This window comes from Phyllostomus discolor, chromosome 9 (assembly GCF_004126475.2).
Source record: "Phyllostomus discolor isolate MPI-MPIP mPhyDis1 chromosome 9, mPhyDis1.pri.v3, whole genome shotgun sequence".
NCBI classification, from domain to species: Eukaryota; Metazoa; Chordata; class Mammalia; order Chiroptera; family Phyllostomidae; genus Phyllostomus; species Phyllostomus discolor.
Window position 1 is genome coordinate 52,748,506 of NC_040911.2, and position 23,555 is coordinate 52,772,060.

General features: G+C 42.0%; 1 protein-coding gene and 1 pseudogene across 8 annotated transcripts in view; one reads left to right on the top strand and one right to left on the bottom strand.

The window, feature by feature from the left end:
• Positions 1 to 23,555, top strand: part of LDLRAD4 (low density lipoprotein receptor class A domain containing 4) — a 621,642-nt gene that overhangs the window by 14,403 nt on the left and 583,684 nt on the right. For 2 of the 8 annotated variants that reach the window (XR_003685375.2, XM_036009357.1), the window contains exon 1: positions 12,591 to 14,531. The exons of the other annotated variants lie outside the window; for them this stretch is intronic. The gene's annotated coding sequence lies outside the window, so the exon portion shown is untranslated. Of the gene's footprint in view, positions 1 to 12,590; positions 14,532 to 23,555 lie in introns of those variants that run through there. 8 annotated transcript variants of the gene reach the window in all.
• LOC114507023 lies at positions 7,675 to 8,556 on the bottom strand (annotated as a pseudogene).

A 23,555-nucleotide genomic window follows, 5' to 3' on the forward strand; every position in this document is an offset into this window, starting at 1 on the left:
GGAGCTCTCCTTGACTCTTTGTTTTCATAGTCCATCTCAGAACAAATCCTGTTTGTTCTGTATTCAAAGTCTGCCCCATATCTGGTCACTTGTCACATCACTGCCACTAGTAGCTCAGTGTGACCCTTCCCCAGGCTCATGGTGGAGTCTCCTGATTGGCTACTCTCCTCCCACTCCATAGTTAGTCTCAGCCCAGCCACTCCAGTGATTGCACAGCTTCTCTTCCAGGCAGAGTAGATTGGTATTCCCCCACATCTCCAGGGAAGTAGTGCCTCACCTTTCTACTCCTTTCTATAGGGCCTTTGTAGCTGCTCTGCTGGACTCCCACCTCCCACTAGGGGGCACACATCTGTCCCCTCTCTTCATTCAGGTCTCAGTTGTCTCTCCAAGGGAGGCCATTCCAGACTATGGGCCCTGCCCAAACCCTATCCTGGTTTTCTCTGGCTATTCACAAGTGCTGGTTGTTATCTGTCCCACTGAAAAGTAAGTGCAGGAGGCAGGTGTGTAGCCCAGAGACCATAGCTGCATGACAGAGTGCCAGCAGCACTGGGGTCTATAGCCTGTGGAGGATGGTGGGCAGAGTGGGAAGTGCAGGGCTTGAGGCTCCAGGCTTAAGGTGAGCCATCTTTCTCTTCTTCCTTCTTGAAGCCTGGGCAGGGCAGGTGTGGGTACTGGGTATCTCACCTTAGTCACCTGACCTGTGGTCAGGTCAGACTGTAGTGCAAATGGAACATCCCCCAGAAAAGGCTCAAGTGCAGCCATAGAAGTAAAAGGGATGAGCAGAAGTCAGGCACATCTCAGTAACATCAATTCCATTATATCTCCACCTACTCACTTACATTAACATTTTATTTATTTTTTTCCCCCAAAGTAAACTACCTACTAGGAGCCAGGAGAAGCAATTGTTTTCCAGACCAACTCTTGCCATCCATCTCTCCTCCCTAAATTTAACTTGCTGGCTAAATAAATCATTTATAAATTAGATATTATTTACATGTTTCAAACAAATTTATCAAACTGTAAAAGATCAGGTTTGTTGATTTTATTAAAATCATTATAGGATGTTTTCTTTTTAGATAAGCTTTCTCTGTTATAGCCTTGGTTCTCCTAAGCTGTTTTCTTTTGTTCTTGGGATCAGGAAAAGTTCAAAGTAAAGAAAATTATGGTCTGTGAATCTTTTTCTCTATCTTTTCACAGAAGACAGCTTGACACTTACCTGGAAGTATGACTCATCTTCTAGACATCAGACTGCTTTTATTCTATGTATTAGATAAGTCTTGTTGAGTTTCATTTTGTTGCCTTGGATTTAAAGAATCACAAGGATTAAATTCCCCCCAGGACAGGGGGAAAAAAACCTGAATAAGACAGATTCCTACTTGAACAATGATTAAAAAAAAAAAAAAAAAAAAAAGACAGATTCCAAATTGTGGTGAGTAAGACAGCAATTTATTTTAATGCTTTTCAGCCTACATATGATAGATCTTTACAACCTAGCCTTGCCTGCAGATGAGAAGGTCAGCCTTGGATGGGTTAAGGTATTCTCTTTGCAGAGTTTTCTTCAGCCTCCCATCCAGAGGACACATTTGCAGTCCTTTCCTGACCAGTGATGGTACACGCCCACTCCAAGTTGAGTGGGGTTTCTCGAGGGCTGAGCACTAGTCTTTGTCTCCATTAGCAATCTCTGGTTTGAATGGCACAGGCACATACACCTCCACCTAGAAAACAGACTGGGAGAATTGTACCAGGCCATTAAAAATAGATGTCTCCAGCGTAGCACTATGGGTGATATACAAAATCCTATCTTTCTGTCTTTTCCATATTTCCTACAATGATCATTTTTAAAAACTGCAAGAACACTCCCAGTTTTTGATTTCCTTAGGGTGTGGAATAAAAAGTCAGTTTCTGAAAAATTGTGGAAAACAATTTGATGTGTGTCTTTTTAAGCATTTTGGAAGCATGGATGAAGTTGCTATGGGGATGGTAAGGTTTACTCTCTACAGAGAGTGGTTCCATCTGGCACCACATGCTCCCTGAGCAGAACTGGGCAGTCCTATGCACAGCACAATTTCTCATTAGATGTGGAAACAATTACTCATAGAATCTCAATTTCATCTTTTTTCCTCTTAAATCACCAGTTAGCTTTGATCTAGTAGCAGGAATATACTTCTAAACTGCATTCCACAGCCTCTGAGTGCTCTGTGCCTGTTGTTACCTGTGGGACTTGGTGTGTCACCTACAGTTGAAGGGTTTTTGTCTTCATTGGTGGAGTGTAGATACTTCCCAAACAGGATGCACAGTGTTGTACTTTTATCACACTTGGAGTTAATTTTCTTTTGCAGACATGATGACATATCTTTCAGAGGCATTGTTTTTATTTTCCTTGGCTTTGCCTCTTGAATTCGTGGTCTCCTTCCCTTCATGCATTTGCTTAGTGCTAGTATGGTCCCATCTCAATCAGAGATAAGGTTATAACATTCTGTGCTGGGGTCATGGTGGGGACATAAAACATGCAAATAAAGTTCAACATTACATTTCACCGAGAATGCATAAAGTGATAAGAAAAGCAGTAGGCTTTTTCTTTGTTTGGGTGTTTTTGGTCATCACTGGAGGCTTGCAGGGCTAATGTAGTGGTAGAGAGGCTGGCCTGGGGATTCCTGGCAGCCAGCTGGTTGGAATCGGGTAGCATTCTCAGAACCCTGGTGGGGCACTGGACTACAGGGACCCCCATTGTGCTGCCGCTTTTGCTCTCATTTTGTAAGGGTGGTCTTAGGCCAGTCTAAGTTCGGTTTCCCTCATCTGGAAATTAGGGGTGGCAACACTTGCCTTCTCTTTGGATTATTGTGAGAAATGGAGGAGGACTTGGAGGAGGACCAAGTTCTTATAAGATGCATTGCCCCCATGTCCTGAGCCCTGGTCACTGGGTGTCCTGCCCTCTTTCTCTGTTTATCTGGTGGCATATGGCTTCATGAAGCCGCTGTGGATGGCCTGTTAGCACCTACAGTTTCTAGTTTAGATGGCTGATACAAAGGAAGGTTACTATGATTGATGGGCTCCTAGACAATGACCAGTTGGGATGCCAATTTGTTTCCTTGGAGACAAAGGAGATAATTTCACTCAGCCTCAGGGTCAAGTGGAACTAGGGTGATTCTGCTTTGTGGAAAAAATCGTTGGAAGACATTCAGGAAGTATAGATTCTTGTTCCCAGCTCAGGCCCCAAGTACCATTGTCTGCTGAGCAACTCAGAATCCATTTTTTCCAGTGGACACTATTGCTTGACTGCCCTGGACCAGACATTGTGGTCATTCAGAGAGTTGCTGGTCAGTTAAGAGAAAAGGTTGAAGAAGAGACATGTGCTCATAGATAGCCCACTAACCTGGGTTCTGATCTCTGCTGAAATGGGCACCAAAATATTCTGGAGAAACTAAATAAGATGAAGACTGGGGTGGTGCCAGCACATAACAGGTGCTACGGGACTTCTCCTGTGTTTGGAACATGAGGCTCTCAGACTACTCTGCAAAGGCCAGTGTGGATGCGTCCTGCCCACAACCCAAGGCCTCCGCTCCCACCCCAGCAGACCTCATGTGGCAGTTCCCTCACAGAGTGTGAGCGTAAAGATTGCTGCTTGTAACTGAGGGTTGGACAGAACATTTGTGTCCAGACCCAGCTTGCTGGTGGGGGGCCTAATTGGAGGGGAAAGGATGCTGGAAATGTCAATGCTGCTAATCCAATGAGATTAGCCTACTGAGTTTAAGGATTGGAGAAGACAAAGGGTATTGAAGGGAGCATTTAGAAGTTTAAACAGACTCAGTTCTCCCTTTTCACCTACCTCTTGTGTAAGGATTTCAATAGCTCCTAAATGAGCTGGCATAAATGGCAATAGTGCCCTTTTAAATTCTAATTAGCTTGTGAATTAGCTAGTATGAATTTTTATTAGTTAGGATGAATTACAGGTATTAATGATTGTACAGTCTTAGAGAAAATGGCAGTAGTAGTTACCCAAAGAGGTTTTTGGCCTGCTGGCCTACCATCCACCAAAGAACTTTAAATAATCTCAGAAAGGCTGTGCTTTCTTTTCATCTTTACTCTTTAAATCCCGGACTGGAGCAGTGTGGAATGGGGACGAGATGTGGACATCTCACTGTTCTTAATGGCCCTGTGAGGAGAGAAACTGTCCACTCTGCCTTGCAGCTGCTACTAGAAGAGGCTGTGGGTGTAGCTTTCCCTCTCAGGGCTGGCTGTGAGTGGTTCTGGAGCTGCACTGTGTATGTTTGCAGCAGGTGACACTGCAGTCCCTTCCCAGCTTCTGTTTGACCACTGAAATTCATAAGCATGTCAATATTTTTGGCTTTGCTGTGTTTCTGACACCCTTGCACATAGAAACTTATTGCTCAGTAGTTAAATAGGGTAGTATTTTAATAGACCCCACTCAGACCCATTTCAGTGACAGAGGTGGGTCATATACATGGTCAGGGTGCTTTGGAAAGAGTCATGGGTTCATTTAGAAACAGAGCACCTGGGATGTCCTAGCATCATGTGATCTAGCTGGCTGAAAGCTCAGCTCCTCTTGTTGCAGGCCCAGCTCCCTGCCACCCTCGCCCAGACATGCTCATGCCCTTCTCCAGGCCTGCACTCCCTACACTCTTGGCCTTCCTCTGTGTTCTTGGATTGGGAGGCACCACTTCACCTTCCCTCTTCCCATGAAGGTCTTTAAGAACATGTCAGCATCCTGGGTTGGCAGGTCCCCTCTCTCTCTGGTGTTTCCTCAGAGTTTGATTTTAGTGTGCATGTGTATGCTTTCACTTGTGTTTGCATGCATTGCATGTGCATGTCATGCCTGACTTCCCCACAGAACATGAACTCTGAACCATCAAGGTTTGTACTGTGTACTTTTATATTCCAAGTGCTCAACATAGGGCCTGCTACATAGTAGGTCTTTGTGACTCTGGAGAGAATGAATAGGTGAGACACAGCAGCCTTGGGGAAGATTGCAGTTTGTGATCTAGTCTCATGTTTCTTGCCTAAAGAATTGGTCCTGCTTTGGCAAACTTGGTCCCCTACTTCTTTATATGTGTCCTGTTGGGCATGCCACATGGCACTGTGCTAGTTTATGAGGACCCAAAGATGTATAGTTTTGATGTATAGATCAAAACTAGCCGTATAGTTCTTCCTGTGTGATTTCTTATCATTATGTATGCACAGGTTCAGCTAGAATATTGTTCATGGGCAACCTCACATAGGCTTTTCAGCAATTCTAACATTCAGTATCACTTTGAAAAAAAAGTTAATACTTTGTGAACTGAGATGTGGCAGAGTTCTCTCCTAGAGAGAGAGATAACCTTGGTTAAATCAACTTCAGTGTGGTTGGACTATGTGTGTGTCTGAGGGACAAACACTAGGATCAGAGGAAGCAGTAGTGGTGAATTCACTCCCCGAGGCCTCCTCACCAAAAGGCTGTATTTGTGGGCCTCATAGCTTCTTTTTTTTGTTATTCTTTTTTTATTGATTATGCTATTACAGTTGTCCCATTTTCCCCCCTTCACTCCCCTCCACCCTGTACACGCCCTCCCACCCACATCCCCCCCTTCAGTTCATGGCCATGAGTCATACATATAAGTTCTTTGGCTTCTACATTCCCTATACTATTCTTACCGTCCCCCTTCCTATTTTCTACCTACCATCTATGCTCCTTATTCTCTGTGCCTTTTCCCCCCTCTCCTCCTCCTACTCCCTGTTGATAGCCCTCCATATGATCTCCATTTCTATGGTTCTGTTACTGTTCTATTTGTTTGCTTAGTTTGCTTTTGCTTTTGTCTTTGTTTTAGGAGTGGTTGTTAATGATTGTGAGTTTGCTGTTATTTTACTGTTCACATTTTTATCTTCTTTTTATTAGGTAAATACCTTTAACATTTCATATAATAAAGGCTTGGTGATGATGAACTCCTTTAACTTGGCCTTATCTGAGAAGTAATTTATCTGCCCTTCCATTCTAAATGAAAGTTTTGCTGGATAGAGCAATCTGGGATGTAGGTCCTTGCCTTTCATGACTTGGAATACTTCTTTCCAGCCCTTTCTTGACTGTAAGTCTCTTTTGAGAAATCAGCTGACAGTCTTATGGGAACTCCTTTGTAGGTAACTGTCTCCTTTTTTCTTGCTGCTTCTAGGATTTTAACCTTGGGTAATGTAATTATGATGTGTCTTGGTGTGTTCCTCCTTGGGTCCAACTTCTTTGGGACTCTCTGAGCTTCTTGGACTTCCTGAAAGTTTATTTTCTTTGCCAGATTGGGGAAGTTCTCCTTTACTATTTGTTCAAATAGCTTTTCCGCTTGTTGTTCTTCCTCTTCTCCTTCTGGTACCACAACAATTTGGATATTGGAATGTTTAAAGATGTTCTTGAGGTTCCTAAGCCTCTCCTCATTTTTTTAAATTCTTATTTCTTCATTTTTTTTCTGGTTGAATATTTCTTTCTTACTTCTGGTCCACTCCGTTGATTAGAGTCCCAGTTTGCTTCCCATTACTATTGGTTGCCTGTACATTTTCCTTTATTTCACTTAGTGTAGCCTTCATTTTTTCATCTAATTTGTGACCAAATTCAATCAATTCTGTGAGCATCCTGATTACCAGTGTTTTGAACTGTGCGTCTGATAGGTTGACTATGTCTTTATCGCATAGTAGTGTTTTTTCTGGAGCTTTGATCTGTTCTTTTGTTTGGGCCATTTTTTTTGTCTTGATGTGCCTGTTATGCAGTGAGGGGCAGAGCCTTAGGTGTTCATCAGGGCGGGGCAACCCACTTCACTGTGCTCTGATGCTGTATGTTGGGACAGGGTCTGAGAGGGAACAATGGTGCTTGCTCCACTCTCTGTTGGATTTCAGTAACTTCCCCAACTTCCCACAAGCAAATTGGGCACTTCTGGTGCTGATTCTGGGTGGGTGGTGTGGGTCTCATAGCTTCTTAGGCTGATTGACCAATTGGATGATGTAGGAGTGGCCCTCCAAATGTTGGTGTCCCTGCTGAAGTGGTGCTGCAGAGTGCTCTTTCTTCAGTAGCAAAATGCTACTCCTCCACCACCGCCCTCCTGTTCACCTTATGATGGAGTCTTCTGGAGGCTGGTTTCATGTAGCATTATTAAGGACAACCTACACCAAAACTCCTCTTGATGGATGTTCAGGTTTTAAAGACAACTACCCCATTGTCTGATGTGTCTTTGTATTTTACTATAATTAAAAAGAAATGTTGCAGAGTTCATGTCACAGAGCCTCTCATGTACCACAGAGGTCAGTAGAGGTCAGGGTAGAGGTCTTGGATTTCTGGACTTAATACATTGGTACCTTCTGCCACTTGCAGGAGACAGGATGAACTTGTTATGACATATGGTATGGCTCCTGTTGCCTGTTCCCCTCTGCTGTGGGAATAGGACTCAGGCCCCAGGGTCTATTTCATCATGTTTAAGAGTAGCTTAGACCTGTGTCTCTACCAGAAAATATGTCACATAGAAGATCTTGGATTCATTCCTTGTGTACCAGTTGCATACTGTTGTTTTCTTTATGCGTGCCCAGCTTTCTTCTAGAAGTGATTTAAAAACAGCTACAAAAATACATATAATGTTAAAAAATAATAAGAGATTAAGGATTTTTAGGAAAAAGAAAATATGAGTTTGAACATACCTTTTATTTTCATTCTGTATTTTATTACTGAAACACATTGTCCTATGCATCCCATCCCATACACAATAAAAAGCTCACTCAGATCCCCCATTGCATCCCTTTATCCCCAGGCAGTCCTGCACAAGTGCTCTAGAATTCACTTCCCACTGGACATTTTGGAGTGTGTCCATTGGATAGCCAAGTGGAAACCATCTAGGGGCCTTGGTGGAGAAAAGTGGGGGGTGCTTGAGAGAACCCCAGGAGGAGCTTATCTGATGGCCTTGGCCACTTGCTCATGGGCCAGCTCGATCTCATCATCATCTGGACAGGTGGAAGTGAACTCTTCCTGCATATAGGCATTATGCAACTACTGATGCACCCCGCAGAGCACTTCAGGAATGGAGAATCCACGGTACTTCTTACACACTGCCTGTACTATGTGGAGCTTTGGTAACAGGTTACAGTCAGCCAGAGTGAGCTCATTTCCATCCAAAAACTTCCTCTGAGAGATGCCCTCATGCTCAGCACTGGTCTTATTCACTTCTGGGAGGAAGGGTATCAAGTAATTGTCTAAAACTTTCAGGGATTTCAGGAGCTCCTTCTCTGGATTATTATTGAGTGCTGGGTTTGAATTCTTGATGTAGGCAGAAAATTTGGCAAATATGTCCAGGTGAGCTGTTTGATTCAGGGTTCAGAGCTGCCAGCCTGGGGTACCTGGAAAGGGCATAGCTCTGCCTCCAGAAATTCCTCAATCTTGTTGGTGTCTGTGTGCACTTCGGTTCAATACAGAAGAAATGGAAGCTGTCCCTCTGGCCACAGCTTCTGCAGCATCTCGGTTTGCCTCTTGGTGTCAACGGCAGTGACACTGAAAGTGACTCTCTTGAGCCAGACTATCATGAATAGTCTCTGGGAGAATCTTGGCCCCATCACTGCCAGCCTTCCAAAAAAATTTGAGCTGTGGTGTTCTTCAGTCATGGTTGCAATGGGATGAACATAGTTTTATTACCAAAGTACTTCAGACATACTGACTTACTAGAATCCTTTATTTACAAGTGTCCAGGGATGGCCATTGAAACAGTTTTGTTTAGAATTTGAATATTTGAAGTTTTATGTAAGAGAAGTAAATTTTGAGTCACCCTAATACCAGTTTACATTTCTTTTACAGGTAAGCTGTTAAGGTTTTAGGACATGCTCCAAAGAGGTTGTTTAGTTTCTAATGATGTTTTAGTTCAGGGCTGGGGCTGTGTTTGGGTGATTAGTGACATCTAAGTATGGTAGGGCAGGCAAGAGCTTTGCAGACTTTATTCAGATGCAGAAAAACTACCTTCAAGCACTTATGTGTTATTTTCACTAAGAAATGGATTTTTCAGAGTAGTAATACAAGGATTGATAATATTTTACTTTTTAAAATATGATAATCTCAAATACTTTGTAGTTTATTTAGTATTTTAAAAAAGAAATAAGAACTAAATGCAAAAGATGTGGTATTTTATTATCTAATAAAAATAATTTTCAAGTAGTTTATTCTAATCTCCTCTGACCATTTTCTTTGGCCTTCCTCTTCTTAGCTCTGGCCCCACTTGTCCCAACTTAATTTCAACTGTGAAACAGTTAGAGTCCCTGTTAGCTCCAAATTATCACTGCCACCTTGTTTAGTCATCTCAATTATCAGGAGCAGCAGTTGTTGGCAGCTTCTTTGCCTTCTCTCCATTATGCTGGGAGCATCTCATCTGCTTGTCTGGGAGGCTTAGTTAGCTTTCCCAGTGTGTGCCCTCTGACTTTGTACCTTTGTTTCCACAGTTCTCATTTCTGCATTCCCTATTTGAGTGTCTCTGAGCTGTCTTTCAAGCTGGAAGCCCTTGCAGGGGTGTAAAACCTGTGGCCCGCAGGCTGCATGCATCCAGGATGGCTGTGAATGAGGCCCAAAACAAAATTGTAAATTTACTTAAAATATCATGAGGTTTTTTTGTGGTTACGTGTCACAATGTATTTAATGAATGGCCCAAGACAACTTTTCTTATTCTAGTGTGGCCCAGAGATGCCAAAACATTGGACACCCCTGCTTAGCTTCTTTGTGTCTGACTCCAGCTGATCTTAATTCTCTAAGCAGGCCATGTTTTATTTGAGAGTACTTTACAACTCAACTATCTAAAAGGGTCAGGCCACCTTGCCATGGGCCTGTGTGATGTGGAGCTGTCCCTGGCCTCTGCCACTTCTGGATCTTAACCTTGGGCACTTACTAACTTCTATATAGTGTGCCTAAGACTGTCTCTCAAACTGTGAGGAGGGAAAATGAGATGAGGTGGTACTTGAAACTTTATATTAGCATCCATCCATCCACCCATCCATTCATCTGCCTCACCCAACTCCAACCACCTGTCACTCATTAGATTTAATTGCCAAGCATAAATTATATTAATGGTATGGTAAATGTCCCAGTTTTCTGTATTAACTGTGTCTTTCTTTTTGTTATTATAAGTACTAATTAATCTTTGAGATCTTTAAAAATTATTTATTGATCCATATGGAGTGTACTCTGGTTAATGTAATTACTTTTACACCTGTAAACGTTGACATCAAAAGCTTAGGTCTCTCACGTCTTCTCTGACACACTATACACACACACTCACACTCATTCAGAAATGTGTGTGTGCACACACGAGCCCAGCAAGTTTTATGTTGGAATGTTCCTCTGTAAAGTTTGAACTTCTAGCACAGCTTATGAATGGACCCTATGGTTGGGATTTACTATCTTCATGGGCATGTGAGAGCACTCATTTTAACGTTAATTTTAATAAATATTTAGAAAGTGTGTATCATATGTCTCATTAGCAGTTTTGTTTTTTTCTCTCCAAAATGACCTTTATTTTTTTTAATATATTTTATTGATTATGCTATTACAGTTGTCCCATTTCCCCCCTTCTCTCCCCTCCACCCTGTACCCCCTCTCCCACCCACATTCCCCTTCCTTTAGTTCATGACCATGTGTCATACTTATGAGTTCTTTAGCTTCTACATTTCCTGTACTATTCTTGCCCTCCCCCTATCTATTTTCAACCTACATTCTATGCTACTTATTCTCTATACCTTTTCCCCCTCTCTCCTCCTCCCACCCCCCTGTTGCTAACCCTCCATGTGATCTTCATTTCTGTGGTTCTGTTCCTGTTCTAGTTGTTTACTTAGTTTCTTTTGGTTTTGCTTTAGGTGTGGTTGTTAATAATTGTGAGTTTGCTGTCCATTTACTATACATGTTTTTTCTTTATCTTCTTTTCTTAGATAAGTCCCTTTACCATTTCATAAAATAAGGGCTTGGTGATGATGAACTCCTTTAACCTGACCTTATCTGAGAAGCACTTTATCTGCCCTTCCATTCTAAATGATAGCTTTGCTGGATAGAGCACTCTGGGATGTAGGTCCTTGTCTTTCATGACTTGGAATATTTCTTTCCAGCCCTTTCTTGCCTGTAAGGTCTTTTTTGAGAAATCAGCTGACAGTCTGATGGGAACTACTTTGTAGGTGACTGTCCCCTTATCTCTTGCTGCTTCTAGGATTCTCTCCTTCATTTTTACCTTGGCTAATGTAATGATGATGTGCCTTGGTGTGTTTCTTCTTGGGTCCAACTTCTTTGGGGCTCTCTGAGCTTCTTGGATTTCTTGGAAGTCTATTTCCTTTGCCAGGTTGGGGAAGTTCTCCTTTATTATTTGTTCAAATACTTGCTCAATTTGTTGCTTTTCCCCTTCCCTTCTGGTACCCCTATAATTCGGATGTTGGAACGTTTAAAAATGTCCTGGATGTTCTTAAGCTTCTCGTGTTTTTGAATTCTTATTTCATCATGCTTTCCTGCTTGGTTGATTCTATCTTCCTTCTGGTCCACAGTATTGTTTTGAGACCCAGTTTCCTTCCCTTCACTATTGGCTCTTCTCCGTGTATCTTCCTGCATCTCTTTTATGGTCACCTGCGTCTTTTCATCTAATTTGTGCCCAAAATCAACCAATTCTGTGAGCTCTCTGATCATCAGTGTTTTGAACTGTGCATCTGATAGATTGGCTATTTCTTGGTCACTCAAAAGGATGAGTCCTGGGGGACTGATCTGTTCTGTTGGAAACATATCTCTCCCTGTCTCTCCTTTTTTTTTTTTTGGTCTGGCCGCTCTTGTGGTGGGGGACGGAGCCTTAGGTGTTCACCAGGGCTGGGCACCCCATTCGTTAGATTGTGATGTTTTTTGTGGGGGCGGGAACGGGGACGGGAGGGAACAATGGCAGTAGTTCCGTTCTCCTGGGATCTCAGTTCCTTCTCTGGGACCCTGGGCTGCGAGCTCTGCCCTGGTCCACAATCGCCGCCTCACTGGGTCCGCCAGCCACAGCTTGCATACTCAGGGACCACCGCTGCGTTCTTGCGTGCTGGATGGCTTTTGTGCCGATTTCGCACCAAGTTTTCCCCGACCTCCACGCGCCGCTGATGCGTGCCGCTGACCCATGCCCACCTGGCTCATCATCTCCTACCAGTCTGGATGTACAGGTCTACTTCAACTTCTTGGCTGTCCGACTTCCATTCAGATAAATCCTCTGTCAGTTCTGGGTGTTATTCTGTCTGTAAATTATTGTTGTTCTAATCTTGGTTGTGCGAGGAGGTATGGTGTATCCACCTATTCCTCCATCTTGCCGGAAGTCCCCTCATTAGCAGTTTTGATAGGCACTTTGTAAGAAGCAAGTAAAAGCGTGTGAATTAACTGTCCTGTGGACCTTGTCACTTTTGGTGGCATTACTTCTTATGCACATGAGATTCTTGGAGAGGACTACCATCTCTCTGAGTTTAGTGGACATTTGGTGGAGGTGATGGGTTAAGTAGTGAGTGCCATAAGAGGAAAATCTTGAGAAATGATTTTGAAGGCAAAGAGTATGCATGAAGCACATGAAGGCAAACTCTTTGCATGAAGGCAAAGAGTATGCAGGAGTGTCTCTGACTTTTTGGGATCACGTGACCTGGTACTTGAAAGAGTACCATAGCTGTCATCCAGCCAGTCCTGAACCCTAGGAAGGGCTGACTAATGCTGTGCCCAGAACCATGGGGGGCATGCTTAATACTACCCTGGCCTCACCATCAGTGAATCCTTATGAAATCCTAGGGATGATGGGCAGATTTGAGGTGAGACAGGCAAGTGAGGGGAGAGTATTTTATTCATACATTAGATATAAGTGATGTCAATTTTGGGGGCTGGTTGAAGTTTTTGCTGAGTTTATTCTACCTGAAAATACTGCTACTCCTAATTAGTATTCATATAAGATTTGCCAAATGCTTACTATACAGATATTATTATCATCCAAACATCTTTCCAAATGTGGAAACTAAGACTCAGAGAAGTTAAGTCACATGTCCAAGTCACAGGGCAGGAAGGCGTTAGCTCTGTCCCTGAAGCCCACATCTTGGACCACGGCTGCTCAATGTCTTGCTATGGCCTACATGTTCTTAAGGAATGTGGACAGCAAAGCTTCTCTTAGGAGGATGACAGCAGACAGGATGATGGTTTCTGTTTCAAGAGGGGCCAAGAGAAACTGTTTCCCAGATGGCAGCTCCTGACTTTCTATTGGGGGTTATGGAGCAAAGGCCCATACAGTTCTGCTCAGATGTGAGTGGGCCTGTTCTTTACCTCCCTTCTTCTCTGGCTTCTGCATCTGCTTGCCTGTGGCCTGGTGGGAGGACTGAGGGACAGGGTATGCAGAGTGCTGAGCATTATGTCCAGCATGTATTGGGGCTCAGGGCTCAGAACCCTGTTGTTGTCAATTCCTCTCTTCTATAGAGTGGGTCTGTGCCTGCAATTATAAGACAGGCACTGACAGATGTATAAGTAGATGCTCAAGAGCAAATTAAAAATGCATTGTTAAAAATGGATTCAATGTGTAAATGAAGATTGGCATGGAGGTTGGGTCTCTGTATTTTTAGAGGCTAAAGTATATGAACAATGATAAATTCATATAACCCATATTATCTAAAGTCATCATAAAACATTCACTAAAGAGCTAATGTCATAGGATGCTGTGCTGGCAGCCTAAACAGGTCCAGGTGGTCTGTGGCTATTACTGCCCTCAAGCTCCACCTATTTTTGCTTATGTTGAGATCAGACCGTGCCCACTGGTCTCGGCCCTGGGGACCTCAGCTGCCTGGCACCTGGTGATGTGCATTCGGTGTGTTTCTGCAGCCCTGAGTTTGGGACATGTGTGGAGTTCTCCCACGCCTTTTCTAGAATGCTGACAGAAATCTGTGTTCAGGTTTCTGTAAAGAGCTTCATTGGTGAAGAGGAGAGGGAGAGCAGTTTAATATTGATGGGTGTTCACACACCGAGGTTATGTGTAATCGCTTCCCTTTAGTTGGCCTCTGCATAATATAAAATGCAGATACTGCAGCATTTACAGGGTGATTGGCCTGATGCTTATTGGCTGAAGTAGGTATTAGAATGGGCCAGGTTCAGTGAAGAAACATGATCCACAGTGATAGAATTCCCCATTTTGTCAGTGTCTTGGAAAATTGGCCTCCAGAGATGAACTGTGGAGTGAGCTGTGTCAGAAGCTATCTTCTCTTATTGCAACATTCAGCCAGTTTATTTAGAGGAATGGGTGGTCTGCATTCTGACATTTTCTTAGTCACACTTACAAGTGAGAACATTTGCACATGATAACCTCAGGATTAATAGTCTTGCAGGTAGATCACAAATAACCAATAACAAGATTTTAAAAACTAAGTTTTGTTTGTGAAAGTCTCTAATGCCTTTTTAACTATAAGCACTTAAATTTTTTTTTCTGTAACTGCAAATGCATATGTATTCATTGCATACAGGTACAGTGGTAGCATGCTATGGACAACACAGACCAGGGATAAACTCAAGACCTTTGAAGGTAATTAGAAACACATCCATTCTCACCAATAGTCTTTTTTTAAAAATTTAATTTATTGTATTTTTTCCATTACCATTTAGTCCCCTTATACCCCCCTTCCCCCAGCAATCCCCACATTGTCCATGTCCATGAGTCCTTTTTCTTTTTTGCTTAATCACTATACCCCTACCTACTACACCCTACCCCTCCACTACTAGCTGTCATCTGCTCTCCATCTATGAGTCTGTCTCTGTTTTGCTTGTTAAATCAGTTTGTTCATTAGATTCCACATATGAGTGAAATCATATGGTATTTGTCTTTCTCTGACTGGATTATTTCACTTAGCATAATGTTCTCCATGTCCATCCATACTGTTGAAAGGGTTAACTTTTCTTTTTTTTTTATGGCTGAGTAGAATTCCATTGTGTAAATGTCCCATAGTTGTTTTATCCACTCATCTATTGTGGACACTTAGGCTGCTTCCACATCTTGGTGATTATAAATAATGTTGCAATGAACATAGGGGTGCCTATGTTCTTTTGAATTAGTGTTTTGGGTTCCTTCAGATATATTCCCAGAACTGGGATTGCTGGGTCAAAAGTCAGATCCATTTTTAATTTTTTGATGTATCTCCACATTGCTTTCCACAGTGGCTGCACAAGTTTGCATTCCCACCAACAGTGCAAAAGGGTTCCTCTTTCTCCACATCTTCTCCAGCACTTGTTGTTTATTGATTTATTGATGATAGACATTCTGACAGGTGTGAGATGGTATCTCATTGTGGTTTTAATTTGCACTTTTCCTATGGCTAGTGGCATTGATTTCTCTGATGGTTAGTGATGTTGAGCATTTTTTCACATGTTGAGCATTTTTTCTATTGGTCATCAGTATGTCCTCTTTGGAGAAGTGTCTATTCAGGTCCTTTACCCATTCTTGCATTGTTTTTTTTGGTGTTGAGTTTTGTAAGTACTTTATGAATTAAAGGAAACAAAAGAAAAAATAAACAAATGGGACTTCACCAAACTAGAAAGTTTTTGCACAGCAAAGGAAATCATCAACAAAGTAAAAAGACAACCCACAGAATGGGAGAACATATTTGCTGATACATCTGATAAGGGGTTAATATCCAACAATCACTGACAACCTTTTATTTATTTATTTTTGTATTTATTTATTTATTTTCATTTGGTACATCTTTTTTTTGTATATATGTATGTATGCATTTATTTATTTATGTTCCACTGATAGTCTTTTAAATTCCATCCTGGCTAGATTTTCAGGAGCCAGGAGGTAGTAGTTACTGTGAGTTATGTTTTCAGACTGCAGGATTTTAAAATCTATGCCTCTCTTTTCACTAAGCTACTGCTTTTTTAAAAGTTGTCTTTCATTATTTTGAAATAATTGTAGATTTATAGAAGAGTTACAAGATAGTGCAGAGTTCCCATGAGGCCTTCATCCAACATCCCCTAATGCAGGCATACCTTATTTTACTGTGCTTTGCTTTATCAAAATTTACAGATGTTGCATGTTTACAAATTGAAGGCAAGGCCCTTCAGTTGTAAAATGATTAGAACTTACTTTATTGTGATGCAGACACTGGCCCTCAGTGTCTGCATCATTATGGATGAAATGAGACATTCACACTGACTACCGAGTCCGGTGGAGGAAAAGGGACAGCATGGCTTCTCTCTCAAGGGGAGCAAAAGCCATGGCCTCTGCCATGATAGGCCTTTATTGGGTTTCTCTGCCCATTACATGATGGTCCTCATTTTGCCCAGGTTTGCTTTAGGTGGTTACCTTTTACAGAAAACAAAGGAGCCAATGCTGCTAGTCACATCACAGAAGAGGGATATTTGCAAATGAAAAGGCAAAAGTAGTTGAACTGGTTACACTCATCCTTGGAAAGTTTAGCATGGATTTTAGGAAGTTACTTTGCAGTAAATGTCCTCTCAATTCAGGGTGAGGGAGTTTTAGCAAAAAGCAAGACTCATCGAGGCCTAGGTATATTGCAGGCCTGATTCCCCATAAGAGAACCTATCCATGGGCGTGGGTCCTGTGCATCTCCCAGTGGGAGCTGGGCCCACGCCATGCAGAACGGTCTTCTACATTATTGCAACACTCACTTTATTGAGGTGGTCTGGAACTGAACCTGCAATATCTCCTAGCTGTACCTGTATTAACATCTTACTCAACCACAGTACAATTAATCACTTTAACATTGTGATAATTTGATCACATGTCAAAACTGACTAAAACCACAGACTTGATTTGGATTTCACCAGTTTTTCTATTAATGCATTTTTTTCTGTTCCTGGATCCAATCCAATGCCAAATAGCATTTAGCCACTACTCTTTTTTAATTTTTAAACAATTTTATTTTTAACCTTTTATTATAATAAAATCTGACTTTATAAAAGTGGAGAACAGTATAGTGAATCCCATTCTCAACAGTGATCAACATGCCTAATCTCACTTGTCCCCAATAATTGTAATTTGCTATTGAATAGGCTGGCCTTGAATAAGTGATCATGACCTTCACCAGTACCCTTCACACGTTTGTATATGAGGACTGCTAAGTTTGTACCTGGTTGTGTGTTTGTTGTCATGTGGTCCTTTCCTAATGCTCTGGAGTTGCTACTAAAAGTACCTTTAAATGAGAAATTAGATTTGATGTTTTCCCTGATGTCTACCTGAGTTTCCAAGAAAAATGTTCCAAGTACAAGGGATTTACAATAGGATCCTTTGGCACATGCAGTCACTCCAGAGCCTTTCTTGATCACTTCTAGCTATGTCTATTATTCAATATTACCCAGTGGTTCAGAAAACCTCTCTAATTCCAAATAATTTTATTTGCTTGAGAATATGTGATTGTAAGAGCCAGACTAAAGCACAGAGTCTAAAGCACAGGAGAACAACTGCCTTACTTTCACATTCCCTAGGTGCCCAGAATCCTGATGTCACTCTTGGATGACAAAATGTTGAAGAATTCCCCCTTACTCCAAATGTACAATTTTTCTTGGCAGAGTTATCTTTCTTTTTCTATTTATTGGCTGGTGTCTGTCCTATTCATTACCCCAATTAAGCATTATCTGGTAATAGTGTATTGAATGAATTATTGAACTACCAGCTTACTAATAAGTAGGTTTATGGGTTTAACTGCTAAAATACTCACACGAAAGTGTTCATAGCTATTAATATTTTCACTGTTGACCTCTTGGGGTTATGTACACTTTAAGAAGTGGCATTATTGAAGAGCGATTGTATAACCCAAATGTGGAAAGTCTGGTACTTTTCTTACTGGTCTTTAAAACAAGTTAGTGGCTTATATGAAAACTCAACCCTGGTGACTAAACAGGCAAATTGAAAAAACTGTTTTGCTTGTAGTTCCACAGGAATGATTGTTTGAAGGGGATTTGGATCTTACAGTGAGAAAAAAATAGGTGTTGGAATGTCTCCTTGTACTGGAAAATTCTGCTTGCTGTAAATGAAGTTTTTAATGAACAATTGACATCATTGCTGAAGCTCCAATGCAAATACATATTCATTCTTCAATAGTTATTTACTGTGCACACTCTGCCAGGTACTAGGGAGCCAGGGGAAGGCCATGGCCTTGTGTCTAACCAGGTGACTGGCCTCAGGTTGACTTTGATACACACATGATATATTTCCAGTAATCATTGCTAATATTATTACAATTACAAATAGAAACCCAAGACCGATGACAGGGTTGGCACTGCAGTTATTCCATTGGAACTTGGTGGGCCCCTAGAGCAGTGTTAGACACTGGGATTGCTGTAGATGTGGGTGACAAGGTTCAACCTCTGTACTTAGTCATCTTAAGAATTAGGAATTACAGGTAAATATTGATGCATTTTTTGTGTACCTGTCACATAAAAATGTGGCATTGTATCTCTGTGGTGTCACATGGTGTCTTCATATGAATCCATTAGTCTACACTTAACAGAGTAGAATCTCAGAGATGACTGTGATGCATGTGGCAAATATCTGGATTATAAAAAGTGTGAAGATTATTGAAAAATTTGGAGGAGCGGGTGTGGGAAACTAAGATGCCACTGGCTGATCTTACAAGTAAGGCTTATGTGAAATGTTTAAAAACAGCCTCCTGTGCCACCTCTGTTCACATCCACAGTCATGTCTGCACAAGGATATCTGAATCTGGACCCTTTACAGAGAGGCAGTGCTTGTTCCAATGCTAGTATACAGGGTGGGACAAAAGTAGGTTTACAGTTGTTCATATGGAAAATAATACAGTAATTAATAATATGACAATAAACTCTGTTTTACATATTCACAACTATAAACTTACTCTTGCCCTACCCTGTAGTATCCCTATAGTCTTGTTAGGTTTTTCTTCTGTTTATTTTGTGTCTTGGCATTTTGCTAGTTTTCCAAACCGCTGCCCACACCACAAGGCCTCAGGGAACAGATAGCATGAGACAAATGCATGTTGGTGTGGCAGCCAGGGCAGCCAGAGGTCTAGGGTCCAGGCCTGCTTACTTCTGGCACACTGCCTCCACAGTGCCTGCTCCCAAGTCTGAGTGATCTCTGGGCTCTCTGGCCAGCCTGGGCTCTGGATGAGGGGTCCAGACTGCTGCCACAGGAGCAAAAAGGAATGAGAAGTTTCAGGTATTTGCATCTGCTGAGGATACAGGAGAGTTGTGGTGCTTGGCAAACAGGTAGCAGAAGCCTGAGCCTCCAAGTGACCAGAGGCAGTCGTGAGGGAATCCTATGTTTCTGCATGCTTAGACTGTTTACTGAATGTGTCATTGACTCCATTTCTTTTTTCCTCCACTCCCTCCCCTGATTCCACCCAGCCCCCTTGGTTTTGTCCATGTGTCCTTTATAGTTGTTCCTGACTTTCTTTATAGAGATGTAATATAAATCTAGGAAGATTAATATTTTAAAAATCTTTTTTTACTTCACCCCTGATTTAATTCACCCCAGGAATTTCTAATCCTGCAGGGTAAACTAGCATTAGGATGGTTAATAAATATTTCTTATGATGTATTTAATAGGAGCAGGCAAGGTTCCTTTTGGGACTGATTATGACACATGGTGCTAATGGGGGTTGATTTGTAATGGGAGGCATGGTGTCTATTATCTTGTAAGTTCTGCAAAAAATTCTGCACAGTGGAAAAATAAAAAGGGAGAGGGACAGAGACAGAGAAGGAAGGAAAGTAGTCAATGAAAACAGAAACCTGGAGTTCAGAATAGTCTTTTGCTATCCTCTTAAAGGCTTAACAATCAGAATCCGTCATATTTTTATTAGTTTTTTTTTTTTTTTTCGTAGAAATGGACACAGGGGCTCTTGATCAGGCACAGGGCTGTACTTAGCCCTTTATACTTAGGTGTCACTGCCCATGAAACTGTGAGTCTCTGATGATCTCCCTCACCTGCTCACTCACCAGCTCAGGAGCTGATTATAAATTGGAGAGAATGTAGTGAGTAAGTAGTCCTGTGAATAAATGTAGTCTTGCCCCTGGAGAGAGCCCCCAAGGCAAGCGTGCATGTGAAAGAGGTTCCTTGCTTCCCTGGCAGGCATGAGCTGACTGGGGGCAGGTTCTCACTATGCAGGCAGGGGAACAGCCTGGGAAGGGAGTGTGTGGGGGGAGCAAGGGGTCCCAAAGGCTAGTTAAGGGTTTTCTCTTTTGAGACTCTGTGGGATCTTGTAGGCTTTGGGAAATCATTGGAATGTTTCACACAGTGGAATGATAAGCTATGTTTCCTCTTGACTCCACAGATGAGGAAGTCTGCGTTGAGGCTGCTCAGCTGATCTGGGGCATAGCAGGACCTAAAATTCTAGCTGAAGTGATTGCTGTAACAGATAACATCCAGTATTGTCCTCCATTATGGCTGTGCTAGAACTAAATGTGGTCCTGGTTTGAACTAGAGTGAACCTCACCTAACAAAATGACCACAAGTTAACAAGCATAAAAAACCCCCCACAAAAAACAAAACATTTAAAAGAACAAGAACAAGAACTCACTTACTTTAGTTTTAAAAGGCCCACTGTTAACAAAAAGTAAGGTTCCTTGTGTAGGGGCCAGGTAAGATCATATTAGTCAGGTGTTATTTAAGCAGGGATCCATGGTAGTGACCCATGTGGATATTGGGAAGATTTCTAGGCAGAGGGAATTTTGTGCAAAGGCATTGAGTCAGGAGCTTGTCTGGAGTGTTCAAGATCATGTGGCTAGAGAGAAGCAAGGGGAAAAGAGAGGGACAGGCCAGGTATGTGTGTGCATGTGTGAGTGCATGTAGGGGTTGTGAAAGGGACCACTTTGGTCCCTTTCAAAAGGCTTGGAGCAGAGCAGTGTCTTGGCTTAGGTTTTATAACTGTGGTAAAGTGAAGTGAAGTGGGGTAATAGTAGAGGAGGCTGTTGCAGTATTGAGTCCTTAGAAATGATGGTTCTCAGGCCAGGGTGGTCCTAGTGGAGAGAATGAATCAGGACCTGGAAGGTGGAGCTGTAAGGATTTTCTGAGAGATGAGGAAGACAAGGGTGCACCAGAGTTTTTGTCTGAGCAACTGGAATTGTATTTCATTAGGATGGAGGGGGAGGGGAAGATTAGGGAAGGAGAAGTTTTCATCATTGTTTTTTATTGTGAGAAGACAATTTATTAGTAGTAGTATTAGTAGTGAAACAGTGTACAGCCAAGAAGGGGTCCCCAAATAGGGATTTGGAATGGGGTCCAGAACTCAAGGTGTCCAGGAAATATTAGGATATCTTCACCCCTTCCTCCCACAGGTGTGAGTTGGGGGAAGGGACCATAGAGCAGGAACATGCAGAGCTATTTTGTACAGCAACAGCTTTGCAGCTAACCTCTGGCATGGTCATTTAACATATCTGTAACCTTTAACTGGTTTCATAGATATGTTAAATAGCTGTGGCCATGCTTTGAGCCAGGGGGATGGAAGTGACTTTCACCCAAGATATAACTGGGGGGGCAGCTCCCCCTAGTTACAGTGCCTGCATGAGAGCTTGGAGAAGATTGGCTCCATGACATGGAGCCACACCTGCCCAGACTCATGATGGCAGCCCAGTAAACTTGGAATAATACAGGAATGCTGGCAGGTGTAACTGATTGTAGGAGGAGTCAGAAATGGGGGTATAGAGGAAGATTGGCACGCGGATTTAAACCCAGACACAGCAGCCATTGAGGAGAACCACGTGGCTTTGCTAGAGTGGGGACCCCCGCAGCTAGAAGAGGACCACACAGCTTTGGGGTGATCCCTTTGGCCACATGGCCTAGAAAGCAGAAGAGACTTTGCCTGGAAGAAGGGTGAAAGGACTCTTGCCAGTAGGCCATGAGAGGGTGCCATATGACTTTGGATTAACTGGGGTGCAAAGCTGGAGATCCTGACAGCGACACAGCTGATGGGGCCAGGAGCCTGAACCTACTTCTTTTCCTGAGATATAATACCCCAAATTAGGGCAGAGGGAGAAGGAAGGACTGTGTGCGGCTGTGGGTATCTTAAAGGACATTGATATTTTAATGAAGGCATCGGGTCACTACTTTAAGTCTGTATAGCTTTAAATAAACATTTCTTTTCACAAATCTCTGGCATTGAGAGACCTATTTCCTCTGGCTGCGGACAAGTGAACCTAGTGGGGGTCCTTTTGGTAATAGTATATTGTACCCCTACTTGGCCCTGTTCTGTAATAGTAGTATTAGTGTTAGTATTTTGGCAGACTTTTATTATTACTCTTTGTTGTCATCTTGTTTGTGCCTAACCTTTGTGCTTTCTAACCTTTTAGAAAACAGCTTACCACTTACTTAGGACATTATGAGTGTTAATCATTGACTGGGAATCAAGTGAAGTTTCTTTGCAAGAGAGATTAAATTTAAAGTATTTGATTTCTCAGGGGAAAGGATGCTGTGTATACATGTGGTTTTAATGCTATATTATTCTATCAGAAATTACAACAGTGGTTATGTTGACAGGACTCAAATCCATCAACTGCCCTGAATGTGGTGGTAGGAAGTTTGGGTGAATGTAAATCTGTTTCCTTCCACTAAAAACATCCTCCTATATTTGAGGTGGGTCTTCTCTACACCTACAAGAACTTGAGAACAATAACACCTACACCTACAAGAACTCGAGAACAATAACAAAGACAGCCCAGAGCAAGTAGAAAGAAGGAAATAACCAAGATCAGAGCAGATTTAAATGACATAGAGACTAAAAGCACAATTCTAAGGATCAATGAATCCAGGAGCTTGTTCTTTGAAAAGATAAACAAAATCGACAAGCCTTTAAGCAGGCTCATGAAGAAAAAAAGAGAGAGGACCCAAATAAACACAATCAGAAATGAAAGAGGAGAAATTACAACTGATACCACAGAAATACAAAGCATTGTAAGAAATTACTATGAAGAACTGTATGCCAAGAAATTTCAAAACCTAGATGAAATGGGAACATTTCTAGAAAAATATAATCTTACAAAACTCAGTGAAGAAGAAGCAGAAAGCCTGAACAGACCAATAACACCTGATGAAATTGAAGCAGGAATCAAAAAACTCCCAACACACAAAAGCCCTGAACTAGATGGTTTCACAAGAGAATGCTACAAAGCATTCAAGGAAGAGCTAACCCCTATCCTTCACAGACTATTCCAAAAAATCCAAAATGATGGAAGACTCCCAAACTCTTTTTATGAAGCCAGCATCATCCTAATCCCAAAACCAGATAAAGACACAACAAAGAAAGAAAACTTCAGGCCAATATCGCTGATGAACATAAACCCTAAAATCCTCAACAACATATTGGCAAACCATATCCAACAATACATTAAACAGATCATACACAATGACCAAGTGGGATTCATCCCAGGGATGCAAGGATGGTACAATATTCGTAAATCAGTAAATGTAGTACATCACATAAACAAAAGCAAAGACAAAAATCACATGATCATATCAATGGATATGGAAAAAGCATTTGATAAGGTACAGCACCCATTCATGATAAAAACACTCAGGAAAGTAGGAATAGAGGGAGCACTCCTCAACATAATAAAGGCCATA